This window comes from Pinus tabuliformis, chromosome X, assembly GCF_031772625.1.
Source record: "Pinus tabuliformis cultivar Carrire ecotype Pingquan chromosome X, CPIR1, whole genome shotgun sequence".
In the NCBI taxonomy this organism is placed as follows: domain Eukaryota; kingdom Viridiplantae; phylum Streptophyta; class Pinopsida; order Pinales; family Pinaceae; genus Pinus; species Pinus tabuliformis.
The window spans coordinates 513,754,726-513,771,492 of record NC_142308.1 but is presented as its reverse complement, the minus strand read 5'-3'; positions in this window follow the sequence as shown (position 1 = coordinate 513,771,492).

The window sequence follows — 16,767 nt, the reverse complement described above, 5'->3', positions numbered from 1 at the left end:
GAAAAAGAAAACTGCTCTGATACCACTGATCCGGATTTAAACAGGAACGCAACAAATTACAGAGATAACCATAAACACAGAGATGCAGCGGAAATAATACTTCATTTCATTAATGTAAAATACTGAAATATGCTTACAAACAGAAATGGAAATAGACCAGTTAGGGAAATGGTAGCTTATCTCCGAGAAGAGATGTGGCGGCTACATACCTCTCAACTATGTTATAATGAGGCTTGAAGGCCTCTTTATTGTTGAGAAATAATGAAAAACCCTAAACATCCAAAATCCTAACCTTAGAAGATGAAACGCCAAATTGTGGGCCCCATTTGGGTAAATTGGTACATCAACTTCCTGGGGTCGTAACTTTGGCATACGATCTCTGTTTGACGCGCACAATATCTCGTTAAAAAGATCTATCCGAGAACTACAACTTTGGGAAGAGAAACATCGGTTCATGGACCCATGTTGCTCCTAGTTTTCCCAAAAAACGTCATTTAGGGCCTCAAAATGACTGGAAGTTCAGGACTCGAAAAACTGCTAAAAATAGTAAACTGTGCTACAATTAAGGAAAATGAAAAGATAAAAGAAACAATGGTGGGGGTCCTGTTATCACTCAGGTTGTCCTTAAAGCTCCTTAAAGGATACGGCCGAGGTAACCACAAACCAATCTTTGGACTGCAGGTCCTAGCCTACCTGCAATCAGAGAGGGCTCTCTCTTTATAATTTAGCTTTGTTTTGGGTTGATTTTAGGCTAGTTATGATTTTCTTGGGTTTTGTTTTGATTTTGGTGGGATGGAGGATTCTTTCAAACAGAGTTGGGATGCATAGTGTGAGAAGTTCAAACCATTGGGCATGGAGTCGTGGATTAGGCTTGCTGTTGTGTTTTCTTGGTCACAAGAGGAATACAGAGCAGGATAGCTACACATAAAACAATATCGAGCTGGAATAAAGATGGAACGAAGGTCAGTGAATGAAAGGCAACTAAGTAGCTCTCATTATGCTAACAAAGGGAAGGTGAATGAACATTTATATAGGAGCAATCAAGGATTCCTAAACAACATTCATATATGAAGGAACTAGTGTAAATATTAGCAAATCAGTATTCATATTTAGGACTAATTCAGAGGAAAACATAGATAAATCACAGAAATTGAGAACAGAATACAACTAAGTGAGCTCTGAACTATTCTTTCTTTCTGCTATTTAGATAGTGAAACAATGATGGCATAAACACATATAAATTGTAAACAGAGATAAGAAACACTTATTGGGCTATGTAGAAGCGTTAGGATTCCATAGTCACTCTTCAGTCATTAAAACACAACAGCCAGTTCATCTCCCAAACATTCCAGCGATCTTTGATTATAGAGACTCTTAGAAAATACAGTGCAAGTCTAGAGAGGAAATTATCGACCAACCAACCCTTTACATAAATACAGAGGGTTGTTTAAATAGAAAATATTTACAAACATCCCTTGAACAGGTGTCAAGGGAGAAAATATCTCAAAATATCTATCAAAACAGAGCCAAAAGAGATCTGTGCAATAACTACTTCTAATGCTAAGTTGTGCTGGAAATAAATGCAATAAAATATCTAAAACAGGTGTTCATGAGGGAGCAGCCTCATCAAAATGGCTCTTTAGGGCTGCGCATGGTCCTGCAGCTTCAAAAATGGACTAAAAGAGTGCCTTGAGCCACGCGCTGTCCTCTGTGTGATAACTGCGCATTTAAGGAAGCAGCGCTGCTCCAAAAATATGACTGGGAACAATGTCTCTGCAATAACTCTGCCTTGAAAGCCTTCATCTATGCCTTTAGGTGGCTTTTAAAGCAACAAAAGAAGTGTTGGTGAGCCTTAATGGCTGAATGATGCTTTGTTGACTTCGCTGGGCTTGCTTTGCTTTCATCTGCTTTGAAAAACTGGACTGATACTCTTTAAACTGTCCCATCGCCCCCTTCTGCCTTTTAATGCAAAAATAAGTGCTGCTAATGTCCTCCGTGGCCTTTGGGTGCAATTGGCGCTTGGCCGATCAAAAATAGCGTTAAATCTTGCAAAAAATGCCGCAAAAAGGAGGAATTTGTATGCTGCTGACTGTACCGAGGCCGAAACTGGCTATCTGAAGCAAAACTGGGCCTTGGAGCGATCTCAGAAAGCTTAGGGATGCATGAATTCCCTTATCGAGAGCCGGGCGCGGGCATATATGTGAAAATATGAACAAATGTCGCCTTTACTTTTACACAAAAAAGACCAATTTCTATGTAAAATTCGTGAAAAACATAGGCGGGAGCGGCACTGTAGCGGAGATTAAATCCTGGCCATTGGATCGCGCGAAGGCAGATCCAACAGTTGGCGCTAAATCGCATAGGGGCGGACCATTGGTCCCAACACATAAAACCTCCGAATAGCAATGAACCTGGCGGACCCGAAATGCTTATAGGCTCTTTCTTTATGGAGATCGGGTCCGGCCCATCGGAGCTTTCATATCGGCGGATTTGGTAAAAATGGGTGAGCGGACCCGATATACTATATGCTGCACTTTATTACTTTTCGGCTCCGCTGGTCGGAGCCATATAGGAGTGATGCGATTAAATATGGGTCGTTGATCTCTGGGCCTGAATGGGCGGCTGAGATTAACTCGGCAATTCGCTATCGGCGGGGTCATGGGGTTGCCACATAGAAACGCCGAAACCCATCGGACCCGATAAGTTATACAGGCCCTCTTTATTTTATTTCGGGTCCGACCCATCGGCGGGACCCAAATCAGCGGTTTTAACAGTGGAATGGGTCCGCGGACCCGAAAACCCTTAACACTGCATTTGATAACTCATCGGCTCCGCCAAATCGGAGCAGTATATGGGGCGATGCGAAGTGGGGGGCCGCGCGACAAGATCTGGGGCCCGATCCAACGGTCCTGGATCCGTCGGCGAATCGGCAGTCAGAGGGACCAGAGGGTGGCACATATGGAATCGTCGAACTGCGCGGACCCGATATGCTTTTATCGGTCCACTTTATATGTTTTTGGGTCCGGCCCATCGGCACTATGTCCCATTCCTTGAGACTTAGCCATTTTCGCTTATATATGCCACTGCCCCCTCCCGATAGCGATATCGCATCGGAGGGGGCCCAAATGAAACTTTATTATATCGGACCCATGTTTTTGTGAACTGCCAAGCCTTTTGGGAAATCAGAAGGGTTCCTTTATAGTTTGGCATGGATTCTAAGGCATCGGAAGGGGTCCGATAGCCAAAGAGGGAGGATTTTATCCTTTTTTGAAGGTTTTTCATGGTTTTTGCATGGTTTTTGTATTCTTATGCCTTGGAAGGAGTACAAAGGCACTTAGGGGGAAAACGATGTGGTTTTGAGATGGGTTTAGTGGCCAAAGAGGGTTTCATGCCTTATAAAGGCAAACCAAGGCCAAAGGGATGATTTTTATACATATGAAGGTAAACTATGCCAAGGAATGAGTCCTTTTGCATTTGGATGATGGTTAGAGGGGTCAATGAGGGTTCTTGCTGAGTTTCAAATAAACTTAGCAATTCCCAAGGATGTATATGGTTATTTTTCAACCAAGGGGAGGGGATAAGTATATAGGGGAGTTATATACATAGTTTTAGTAGGGGAAGGGGAAATAGATAGGGAGTTACATAATAAAGTTAGTAGTTAATATGATAATGATGAGAAAAAGCGCTAAGAATGATGTCTTAGGCTATCAATGGGGAAAATGACTGATAGAAGGAGTGTGAACATTCCTTGAGTGAAGCAGATCTTCACCAAGGCAAATGATATGGAACATGATGAATCTAAGAGGTATCAAGCAGATCTTGACCTCTTTTAGGGGAAGTTAGTGAGTGATTTGGGGAAAGAGGAAGAAGGGGAAGTTAGACATGCATTTCTTGAAGTCCTCCAACTGAACAACTGCCTTCAACTTGTGATATGATAGATATAACACTTGACAATATGAAATGGATCACAAGCCATGATTCTGCAACCACAAAGCTACCTACCCAGCCTATTCACCTAGCATTTTCTCTTCTTTTTGGTTTGGGTGCACTTGAACTAGCATACCCAACTTTTTCTTCTTTTCTTCTTGCTGTTCTCCTATCTACAACTACACTTATTACATCCAGGGGCTCAGATTAAGCTGTTGAGCACCCTTGTTTCTCTACCTATCTACAAATCTGCCAAGATTAAGCTGTTTGGACAGATGTTCATTCTCTATATTCTACAACAGGAAATTGAAACGTAGGGAGACCAAGATTAAGCTGTTTGGACCTCCCTTAGCTGAAAACTCATCAAAATGGATCAATTTATCAAAAATGGAACACAGCAGTGGCATTTAGACTAGCACACTCTCATGGATACTTCTCTAGCCATATGTAGCAAATATGGAGCATTGCAGCATGCATAGTACGACATATTTGGCATGTAAAAATGTCGATCATGAAAGATGATTAACCTGCTGCAGCAGGAGGCTAACAGTTCCAAGTGGACTTGGCAGGTGGCCACCAATATCCACCTGGATCACTAAGATCTTCATCAGGGAGATGTTGAGGTTGCGTGGAGTTCCCATGAATATTATATCAGACAAAGATGCTAAGTTTATTTCAAATATTTGGAAGGAGTTGTTCGCAGGCTTGGGGACCATGATAGCTTTCAATATCGCTATCATCCACATATAGAGAGGGTTAACCTGGTTCTTGAGGATATGTTGAGGATGTATGTCATGCATCAAGAAAGGAAGTGGGAGGAATATCTTCCACTAGTGGAGTTTTCTTATAATAATGGGTATCAAGAATCCTTGAAAATGAGTCCATTTGAGGCTCTATATGGGCTGAGTTGTAATAATCCTATCAGCTGGAGTGATATAGTGAACATGGTATTGATTGGACCATATATGTTGGTTGAGATGGAGCAAGAGATGTAGGTTATAAAAAGGAACTTAAAGGCAGCACAAGACAAACAAAGAGTTATATGAATCAACATAGAGCATTCAAGGAGTTTCAGGTTGGAGAGCATGTGTACTTACGCATCAAGCCGCAGAAGAGCTCATTAACGATTGGGTCATGTGCCAAGTTGGCACCTCGGTATTAGGGACCTTTTGATATCCTTAAGAGGATTGGACCAATAGCCTACAGACTTGCAATGCCACCAATAATGAAAGTATTGTTGGGGCAAAGTGATTGTCTGTCATTTAATTTGTCAACCCGGGGGTTTCGTAAACTTGTGAAGCATGCATGCACTGTATGTGCTAGAAATTGTCTTTCAGTTTAGATCAATCTAACTACAAAATAATGTAATCCAGTTCATCTAATCTATGAAATCAAATAATGAAAATGAAATTCAACTAACCTGTGAAATAAAAAACAACTAATGTATGCTTAGTACTCCAACATTCAATTATGAAGTTTTATCTTCTTGAGATGATGTGTAAGCAACTATTTATACTTTAACTTCTAATGTCCTAGAAAAGCAAGTAAAGTGTGCAAAAAATAACTCAGTAATTGCATGTATCAAATATTCAGCCATTCAATCTTGAAATATGATTAAATCAATTTCTTAAAATGATCTTTAGGAATATCAGTTAATGCAATTAAATGAGGATTTTAAAAGAAAATATAAAAGCATGAAAAAGTAAAGCTCAATGATTGCATAGGTTGAACATTCGATCACCCAATTTGAAGTCACCTTCTTGGCCTGATACTTTATTCAATTATACAATGAATTGATGGTTTGATCTAAGAAAGTAAATAACAGAACATGAAAGGAAACTAAATAACTATGAGCCCTTGCCTCAAACTTAATCCAATTAGAAAATACACAAATCTTCCCTATTGAAATGTTTTTAGAAAAGCAAAGATTACAGTCATTGTAAAACTAATACTAAGAAAGCAAATGAACTTTCATCTATAAAAGCAATTAAATCTCACAATCATTAGATGGCCATTCCAATGGTGTATGAGGATGGCAAGTGAAGAAGCTCCATATGCAAGAAAAACTAAATCTTCAAATCTCCAAGTATAATCTCTAAATTCTCTATTAAAAACATGAGCATTTCTCCAACTTTACACATGCCTTTCAAAGGAGAAGGCTCTCCTATTTATACAAAAACATAAGAAGCTACCCTATTTAATAAAGATCCACTAAAATCTCATATAGTTACAACCAAATAGCTCATAATGAGACACATATCCCCTAGGTGTCTCATAAAGTTATAATCCAAATAGGACACATATCCTTCTTTGACCTTTATCCAAATCTCCTTTGAAGGGAATTCGAATTTGAGCATTGGAGGCCATATAAGAGTGCCTTGAAAGCTTCCAAATAACCTACACATGTCATGAAACTCAAGCCACATATATAGATACATGAAACCATGTTAATTTCCTAGTTTTTAATCATAATTTCACTTTAAACACATAAAATAAATAACTTTGGTAAATAAGGATCCTAACCCATATATTTATGAAAATGGTGGATAATGAAAGGTTATATGGTTATGGAGTCGTGACATGTGAGTGAAGTGGTGGCGATAAAGGTGAAAGTGGATATCATTTTGAAGACATTTTGGAGGCCCAACAACACATGATTTTTTCCATGTTTCATTGCTTACGACATATGTGCAAGATGTTGATCATGTGATTGATTGGCCTGTATTGCAGGCGGAACCATAGGGAGAGTTCTAACCAGAGCCACAATGCATATTGCAGTGGAAACAACTCATGCTTCGGAATTGAGCAATAAAGTAATTTAAAGTGCAATAAGAACTTTGGGCCCGATGAAGCTACACGGGAGGTGGTTTATCAGATACAGGATTTGTATCCTTCCTTATTTGTTGGTTGAGTAAATGTATTGTGTGTGTGTGTGTTGTAAATACTACAATGAGTTGTGTTATAAAGCTCCAATAAGTAGTATGTTGTAAATATTGCATTGAACAGTGTTATAAATCTCCAAAAAGTAATATGGTTATCATGTTTTCAACAATTTGGTATATTGTAAATATGACATCGAGTTGTGTTATAAAGCTCCATAAGCAATATGTTTTGCTGGTCACAAGTGTCATAGAACATTGAGGACGGTGTTTCCCCGGGGGGGGAGGTTTGTAACAACCCTTGCTTGATTTTCCATGTAAATAAAATAAAACCAAGGTAATGAGACATGTATTCCAAGCTGAATGGCGGGAAAACATTATAGTGGGCATCACTTGCAGTTTATTAATGGCTATGAAAATTGCCAAGGGCAAAGAGATACTAAATGGAATTTAAATAAGGAAATAAAGGAAAATGGGAGAAAAGGAGGTGAAGAGACACAAATATGCATGCAAAGGAAATTAGAGAGAAAATGAAGGAAAATGAAGAAAAAGGGAAAAAAAAAGGAAAGGAAGAGAATATACATCAATGATAAAAAGACATTAGAGAAACAATTCATAGATTTTGCTAGTTTTTGGCTCAACTCTTGTTCATTCTAGCTGTCTTACACTCTTATACACTTACAGCGTTCTTGGAGCATCCTAGCATTCATTTGGACTTGGAAAGAAGCAAGCAAAGGAATTGTGGGTAACTAAAAAGAAGGTTGGGTCAACATCTACAATCGAAGTTCATCATAGGTAATAGGTTGCATGTGTGATTTCCTTGCTGAGATTTGGATGCATGGTACATGCATGTGGTTCTTTGGTTTTTTTTTGTCATTTGTATGGGATTTTCTTGGATTAACAGCAGTTTCAATCTTGCCTTGCCATTTCCTCAATAGCGATGATGTAGTGGGTTCTATATTTGATTAAGCTTTGGATGGCCAGTAGGCTTGGATCCCAGTTGATGTGGCCTCAGGAAAATTCCCAAGGGTCAAGGGTGGAGATGGGATTTCTTCTTGAATTCTTGATGGATGGGTGGAGACAAGAAAATTCTTCTAGAGTTGGTGAAGGAAGTCTGAGGCAACCAAGCTTGTTTTGATATTAGTGATTTATGGATCGTTTTAGGTGAAAACAATGTGTTTGAGGGTTGAGGTGGTTTGGCCTATGGAATTCTAGGCTGGTTCTATTTCGATTTAACCCATATGATCCTACATTCATGCTTGGAATATGGCATGCAGGTGATTTGATGAAAGATAGATTTGGTTTAGCCCAATCTATGGTCACGTGGTATGTGGAAGTCCGTGACTTGGTTGGTATTTGCATAAGTTAATATGAGCTATTTTCTTATTGTGATCGATGAGCACATGTACTGGTTATTATGTTGATCTTATGGTTAGTTTGTCATGGATTATATTATGGTTATATGTTGGTTATAGACATGGTTGAATAATGTGCTCTTGAGATGGACCTTGTTCATGATTTGATAAGTTATTGAATGGTTAATGTATGCATGGGCTAATAAGTGTTGTTGTAGCTACCTTGAGAGGGCATTGAGCCTTCTTGATGATTCTTTGATGAAGTTAAGAAGATCAGGATCATATATGCATTCATGACCTGTAGCTACTATCTTACCATGTGTTTGACGAAATGTTTCTCGTGTTTTTGGCGAGCCTTGAGAAATTTATAGCCTTAGCATTCATTGTACATAATTGTTATCATCTTAGATTAATTTTGGAGGGTTTTGAGTTGTTATGTGCAGTGGCTTGTAGGCTAGCCCTGAAAAAGTGGCACTGATCTCGCGATAGCGCCCTCAGAACTGGAGAATTTCGGTTACAACCACATAGAGGAAAGCTTATGCATGTGGTTGGAGCCTTTTAACCGCATGCACCATGTGTCAAGCCTGTGGTTGGGTGTAAATCTTGAGAAGAGAAATTTTCAGCTGATGTATTGATCACTAGTGGTTTTTGTTAGACACCTAAGTGATCTCATGTCCCTGAGGGGTGGCAGAATGTGTTTCGATTAGTGGACCCCACTTCCATAATTGGAATTGGAGGTCGGGTCATGCCATAGTAACACATAGCTCATGTTTAGCCTTCATAACTTGTTAAAACTAGTGGATGTGGGATAGGGTGGTTAGATTCCTCCTTAATTGAGTGGGATTAAGGATGGATATTGTATTCACCATGTGTCATACACTATGTACAGGACTAATAATCGTAAGCCTAGTGAAGGCATTGGTAGGGAGAATGGAGGATTGGATAAGCATCAAGGACCGATACTTCTTAAGGAATGGTATCCAAGATAGGAGTAGTCTCGAGGATCGATACTCTTTGAGGATAAAGTATCCAATATAAGAGTGGTTTTGAGGAAAGATATACTTTGAGGATTGGGAATCCAAGATAAGAATAATCTTGCGAGGGCATACCTCATTAACATTTGAATGGGGTATGCGCTTAGAGAGAGGCAGTGGTGGTGTCCAAATTTATGCCTCCTAGCCCAGTGATTTGATCTAGTGGAGATATAGAGCTTGTTAGTCAAGGCCTCGCTATTTTTGATAATGTTGGTTATCATGATGATGATGCTTGTCAATCTGAACTTTTCTTATGATAATATTTCAATTTGAGAGTATACTAGTATCATATTAATTCAATAGGAATACCTCCCTAGTTAAGAGGGAGTGTTGGAAATGTAACTAGGCTTGGTCTTCCTAATTACCATTGTACTTGTGTCAAAATGTATTTCATGTAAAAGAAAAAAGAAGAAATATATTTTATTAATAGTATTCTAGCCAAAGCATGTTCTTCATGCTTATAGGATCCTTTGAGTCAGAAAGAAAATATCATATGAGTCATTGAGTCAAAGTGCCATTTGGATTTTTTGAAAGAAAAGAAAAGAAATTTATTTTTGAGTCAAAGTGTCTTCACGAGACTAAGTTGGCCCTCTAGATGGACAAGTCGACCAACCCATAAGTCGTGTCCCTTCATATGATCAAACAACTATGTATTGGAACTTGTGCTCCACATTTTGGCATTCAATTGGGTTCTTTGTGGAAGAAGAAGTTCAAATCTATAACATTAAATTCTATGCTAAGAAGAAGAAGAAGAAACTAGTGACGTCACAGGAAGGGGAAGGAGGTCAACAGAAAGAAAAAGTGAATTGTCTTTTGCCCTAATTTTGTCCACACATTCCAAGTTCCTACAATTTTCAGATGCTATTATAGGGCCTGAAATTTTAGGGGTTTAATTTTCACAAGATGACCAAAATACACAGATTTGACAAGCATTGAATTTGTTGACTTTGACTCGGTGAATAATACTTGGAGGAAGGTTGACTTGGGTTCATTGTGACAGTCTTGGTATTGGTCTTGGGTCTTGGATATCTCACTTTGATACGATTCTATAAGAAGAAGATTTTCTTTGGTTTCCCCCCTTATGGGGTTCCACCCTAGCTTGGAGCCCAAATACATGTGTTCTTTGTCTCATGTGGTCTTTATATTTTATTTTATTTTTGGTAAATGTTTGATGAAGAAGAAGATAATAAATTAAATAAGAATCCAACAACCATTCACAAGTAATTATTGAGTGAGAGAAATCACTCTAATCTACAAGCATCCTGATTCCTCAACAATTCTTATTGTCAATGCTTAGTTGATTTGAATTATGTCGATTTGCTTAAATGCATTGTCATTATAATCTCACTTGTCAAAGGGAGATTTTATTTTTTTTGATGACTAAAACCATGTTTATGAAATAAATTTCATTAAGTATGCTAAATCATGTGATAGTGCATATCTTGATTATGGGATTATGTTAATGTAGGCTCATATTTTTTACCATTTTCTTTCGACAATCTTTGTTGTGCATCCACTGTAGAATAGAGGGTTTCATGTCGTAAAATATGAGGATGATGTTGGGAACTATTAATTGCAATCTTCCTGCATTAGGATTCAAACAGTTAGGCATATATGATTTTCAATTCTTAAAGATTACGGTCAGCTTCATTTCAAGTTCATGATCGAATATTGACTAGAAATATTTATTGCTAACAACAGGAATTGTTAATACATTATTCAGAGCGCGAAGGAATATTTGTGACCCCCCCCCCCCCAACCCATTTGTTTCTTCCTCTGCACCTTCGCGCTCTGCACAATGTATCAACTTTATGGAGATTTGTTCAGCTGCCGACCCCCTCGCCTACGTAAGTGATCTAGAACCCCATTAATTCTAGCATCATTGGGTAGAGCAGTATCATAACAATGTCAATGTTAGTGTTAGAGCTTAACCTACATAATGACCAATCACAAAAGTAGGCTTTTTTCTTTTAAAATTATTTGTCAGGCACTGACAAATACTGAAAATAAACCCCCTCCACCAGGGGAATTATGTCACATCAAGGCTCGCTCGACAAATTTTAATTTAGAAATAAGATTCCCATAAATTAGAAAATTAGTGTTGAATTTACACAAAAATAGGAATATTTAGCATTTTCCCAAAAACTTTGGTTAAAGTTACAAAAACTCAACAAAATAACCGAAAGTCAATGGAATTTGACCACAAGGCAAGTGATATAGTCCTCGTTGAGAAAGGGACTAAAAATTGAATCCAACTATGGGAATAACAAAGACATTCATAAGTAATGATAACAATATGACAAAATATTTAGGAATTACGAGGGCCCAGTGAATATAATCTAAAAGATAACAAAATTAGTTCTTCGAATCTTTGAGAATAGATTGAGAGGAATTTATTGAACTAAGACCACCCAGAATCTCCAATCCATGGGCAATCAACTAACCTAGGTATCTAGCCCCTTGAAACAAGACAATAGAATAAAAAACATAAACGTTGTGTCGTTGACACTAGAGGAATGCTACCTAAATGCACTATGAAAGCATAATGTTGGTTGATAGTTATTTTAAAGCTCTTCACCTACAAATTTGAATGTAGACCTTTTAGAAGTAATAGAGATAGAACCTTGTTTTGAGCTCTCTTGAATCCAACAAACTAGTTATTTGAATATATATTTTCCTTGGATATTGTTTGATGCTTTTAACTTGGGTGTTTGACCCCAACCTTGATTATTATGTTTGGTAATGCATACTCATTGCCCATATTTAAAATATACAAAATGAAACAAAATGAAATTTAATTATTTATATCGAAATGGAGTAATATATAATAATATAAACATTTGTTTTAACAAAGGGAAGAGAGATATGTCAATTGGGTCTAGGTTGAGTAGTTGTTGCACAGAGTGTTGTCCTCACTACCCAAATTTTATTCCCTTGAGTGACATGTTGAACCCATAATGAGTATATAGTTGTGTTGACCTTAGGCCTTGTTGTTGACCTAGCCATGTGCCTCGAAGAATATAGAGTTTACACTAGGTATTGTTAACACTAGAATTTACCTTATCAATCTTAGTGTCAATCTACATGCATTATTCATGGATAACATTCAGGATGAGCACATTGTTACAAAAATCACCATTCAACATTGATGATTCACGAGTACAATATGTTAATTTTTCCACGGCAGTTCAAAATCAGGTTAATGTCTAAAATACGATCACAAACACTACCACAACACAAGCACTTTGCATAGTGGAAAATGTACAACAGTGAATCAATGAAGCACATAATAGATTTTTGCAACCCAAAACCTGTTATATTATAAATTTAATACAACAAACATAGGGCTCCTAAACCAGAGAACATGGCCCTTACAATTAGCCCTAATACAAGGAAAAGACTATAGCTTCATGTCAATAACACATGGCTATAAATTTTCCCTTGAACAAGACACACTGGACTTACTTATTGATGAAGCACTTACCACAACCCTTTTAGTCCACGTATCTAGAACACCTGGCAGGTCCTTTGCCTCCTATACACACTGAGAGTATTGTTGCTCCAACACCCCTGCCATTGTTTCTCACAAGGTCCTATACACCTTTAGATTTGCTTGCATCTTCAGTTCCACAAAATACCTTCTATCAATCATCATATTGCTCCAAGAAGACTGAACACAGGCCAACCAAATCCTCCCTCTAGCAATCCTCTAGCTATTCCAAGAATGATTGTTCTTAGGGTCTTCAACAACACTACCCTCACATAACAACTATGCTCCACCAAAGTCATTACTTTTAGGGCACACAAACTAGCCCTCACACAATCCCATAACACACTTTAAGATGATTGATCTAGGGAACAACATGATTAACTCTTTACAATGATGTTTCTCCTTTAATATCGTAGTCCTTAGGCGCACTTGGCAACCCACACACTAGAGATTTGATTGCCCAAATCACATTCACTAGGGATGCTTGTAAACATTGTTCAAAACACTTATGAATAGACCTATCACTCTCCACAATTCATCTTTACAAGACGTTGCCTATATACCTCTCTTGCTGATGCTTACACAATCCACAAGGATCTTAATTTTGTGATACTTTACCTTAGAGATTCTCAATCCTAAACCAATATTTTGTTTCCAACTCAGATCCACATCTTAACCTCTCGTGGCTCCTCAGTTGGGACCCTAACCTCAAGTCTATAGTCTTTGAAACAACCATTATAATATTAGCGTAATCCCCATATTGTTATTCTTATGGACCATAGAAGCTCACTATTGCTATTGTCCAAGGAGGTCTTGTTGTTTGAATCATCCATAAACTGTTCATTTATGTGATGTAAAAGGAGGTTTCCCCCTTGAAGAGGCTTATTTTCAAGTTGTTGATCTATCTTTTCTTTCGCTTTGTGATATACTTACATAACATTGCACAATTATGTTCACTAGATGATCAAACTATATTGCCAAAACTTAATGAGGAAGGAAAAGTAATATTGGAGCCTGAAGCCATCACAAAAACAAGAATCTGGTAGCTATGGAACATATCAATTTCAAAGTATATCATTAAGTGGAAGAAATTACTTGTTGAAGATTCCACATGAGAGGATGAGTTTTTTATTCACAACCAACCAAAAATACTCAAGTGTTGAGGACAACACTTTTTTGAAGGAGACGGGCATGTTAGGTCCCTATAATATTAGTGTAGTCCCCATATTGTTATTGTTGTGCCCCATAGAAGCCCACTATTATTATTGATGTGCCCTTAAATTATGATTGCTATGTAGGACCCAATTATATTTTGACCCCTTAGACTCCTATATATACCAAAGAGGTCTTGGCATTTGAATCATCCAAGAATTGTTCATTTATGTGATGTAAAAGGAGGTTTCCCCCTCAAAGAGGCTCATTTTCAAGTCGTTGATTTATCCTTTTTTTTTTTTGGTGATCTAGTTACATAACATCGGCCGAGGGTATTCTCCTATGAAGGAATATAGGGAAACTTGACCCTGTTTTTTGTTTGTTTGTTTGGTGATCTAGTTACCTAACATTGGCCTAGGGTATTCTCCTACGCAGGAATATAGGGAAACTTGACCCTAGTTTTTGTTAATGGCCTTTCGACCTCCTTTTCCTACAGAAAATCAGGGATATGACCCTCTTCACAACTTTAAAGAACTTGTCCCAATCAACTATTAGTACATCCACAAACCAAGATACCAAACCACAAAACCATTCCAAGAAACTCGTCCAACCCTCCACATCCTAGTTTAGATGAGATCATCACAATGAAATATGTCTGATCTAGGCTCGGGTGTGACGAAGGATCCTTCCAAGACATTTTACTTCCGTGATGTGTTAAATTACATTTTTAAAAGAACATTAATGAATACATGTGCATGCTATAAAGAAGAGGAACATGACAATGATAAACAACATAAAAACATAAGCCGTTGATAATGGAGTTTGTCTAGGAGGGACTACGTCTCCGGGCCTCAAGGTCAAGATGGTGTAGGCCGCTGCATTAATTGCTATCAATAGTGATGATGTACATAAGCGATGATGTCACGATTATACAAGGAAAATGCCCTCACGCAGGAGTGGCTCTAAGAGATGTTCCGCTACAGGATCTCTCAGTCAAAAGACTCCTATCAGTATGACACAAACTCATGCATGATGAGCATCCCGCCAACATGGCATAAAAGGGATCTCAAGGCAAACATGCATGACGATAACATGAGTATCCCATCAACATAAAAAAAAGGGATCTCAAAACATAACATGACAAATCATGACAATAAGTACATCACACAGATGATTCCTCATCACATCAAGCAAGAATCATGAAAATGAGTAAGAAATAGGATCCCACATCAAACATCAAGCAAGGACCTGTGCAACGCAATGCATAACAAAATAAGTACATGAACACTGCATATACCTCACAACCAAGGGCCATTTGAAGAAGAGGATGTCAAACTGCTGAAGCTGTTCGTGTCGTCGATCTCACGTCATCAATCGCATGGAAATGGATGCTCACATATAAATGCTGACACCTGCATTCCACTTAGAAAAGTGGCTAAATAATAGAATGAGAGAATGAGAAATCTGAATGCACCATTAGATTTATGGAGTCGAATAATGCAAAATTGACTGTCCAAAATCTAAATTTTGAGAAGTTCAGAATCTAGGGCTCAAGGAATCTTTAAGATTCCCCCTAGATTCCTCAAAGATTCTGCTCCATGGGTGGATTAGAAATCTGCAACTCCAAAGGCAAATTTTACTTTTCCATTGTGATCCCTGCGGAAAACCATGAAAAACGACTGTAAACTTGACTATATTCCAACATGGAGAAAAATTACCTCCTCAGGAAAATTGCAAGGATCATGGTTTCACTCCCTGTTTTTGCAGCAATCATGGTTCCACCCTCATACTGAAAATGGATGAAAAATGCAGAACTTTGATGGAGACATGGACAACGCCATTGCATTCGTGGCGTCAAGAAGTGCTGAAACCATGTAAAATTTGTCAAAATTTGATAAAGTGAATTTTCACCCCTCCTGCAAAATGCTGCCTCGAACTGCGTGCCAAGATTCTGCCTCCTTTGTCTCGAAATTTGTGCCCACTCTGGGTTCCTCCATCTGTCCGTGCACTGAGAAAATTGGGTTCTTTTAAAAGTTCTCGGGCGGATTACCCAAGAAATTCATTTGGTGCCGTGGTAATGTTGGCATATTAGTTGAGGAGGGGTCGAGTGGTCAAACCCGCCCCTCCTATTTTTTGCGCGAAATATTTTTTTTAAACAAAATTTATTTTAAAAAAAATACGGGGTGTGTCATGTCCTCATTGGGCGGCCCGCCCCCTATATCCCACACTGTCGTATTAAGTTTGGACCGGAGACTAGTACGTTGTTACCGTTTGGTGGTTGCGTATTTTTGGGGTCGCCCGCTTGGGGGCCGAGCGGGTTCGACCCCCATCGACACCCTTAACCATCGTCGTCGCATTTTATGTGAGGTTCGTTGGGGTGTGGGCCGGGTCCACTGGAGGTGGCCTGCCCACCCCCTTAATACATTGTTTTAATGTTTATCCGTGGGTGGAGGGCTCGGCGGGGTGATGGCTGCTGAGCCAAAATTTTAATTAACATTTATGCAAAGTTTTGGGGGTTAGGCTGGCGGGGGTCATGGCCCGTCGACCCCCTTATAAAAAGTTATGTAATGTAGTGTTTGGGGTGGCGGGGGTGGTGGCCTGCCACCTTATTTATAATTTAATTATTTATTTTATTTTTTTATTTTTTTTTAAAGATGGGGTAATTTTCAAAGTTTTAGAAAATAAGGGATATTGGGAAAATTAACGAGGTTGCAATTTCGACCGATTTCGGGAGCTAGGTTTCATGCCTCGGGGTCGGTCAAATTGTAGGACACTTAAACCTGGCCCACAACCCAACTTTGACTGGCTTGTTCTCCCTCATACGAGCTCGGATTGACGAACCGTTCGCACCTTCGCGATCAGGACGACCAAATCTACGCTCTGGTCCTGGGCTGAAGTCATTATGAGAACTTTGATTTTCGAGTGTTCAT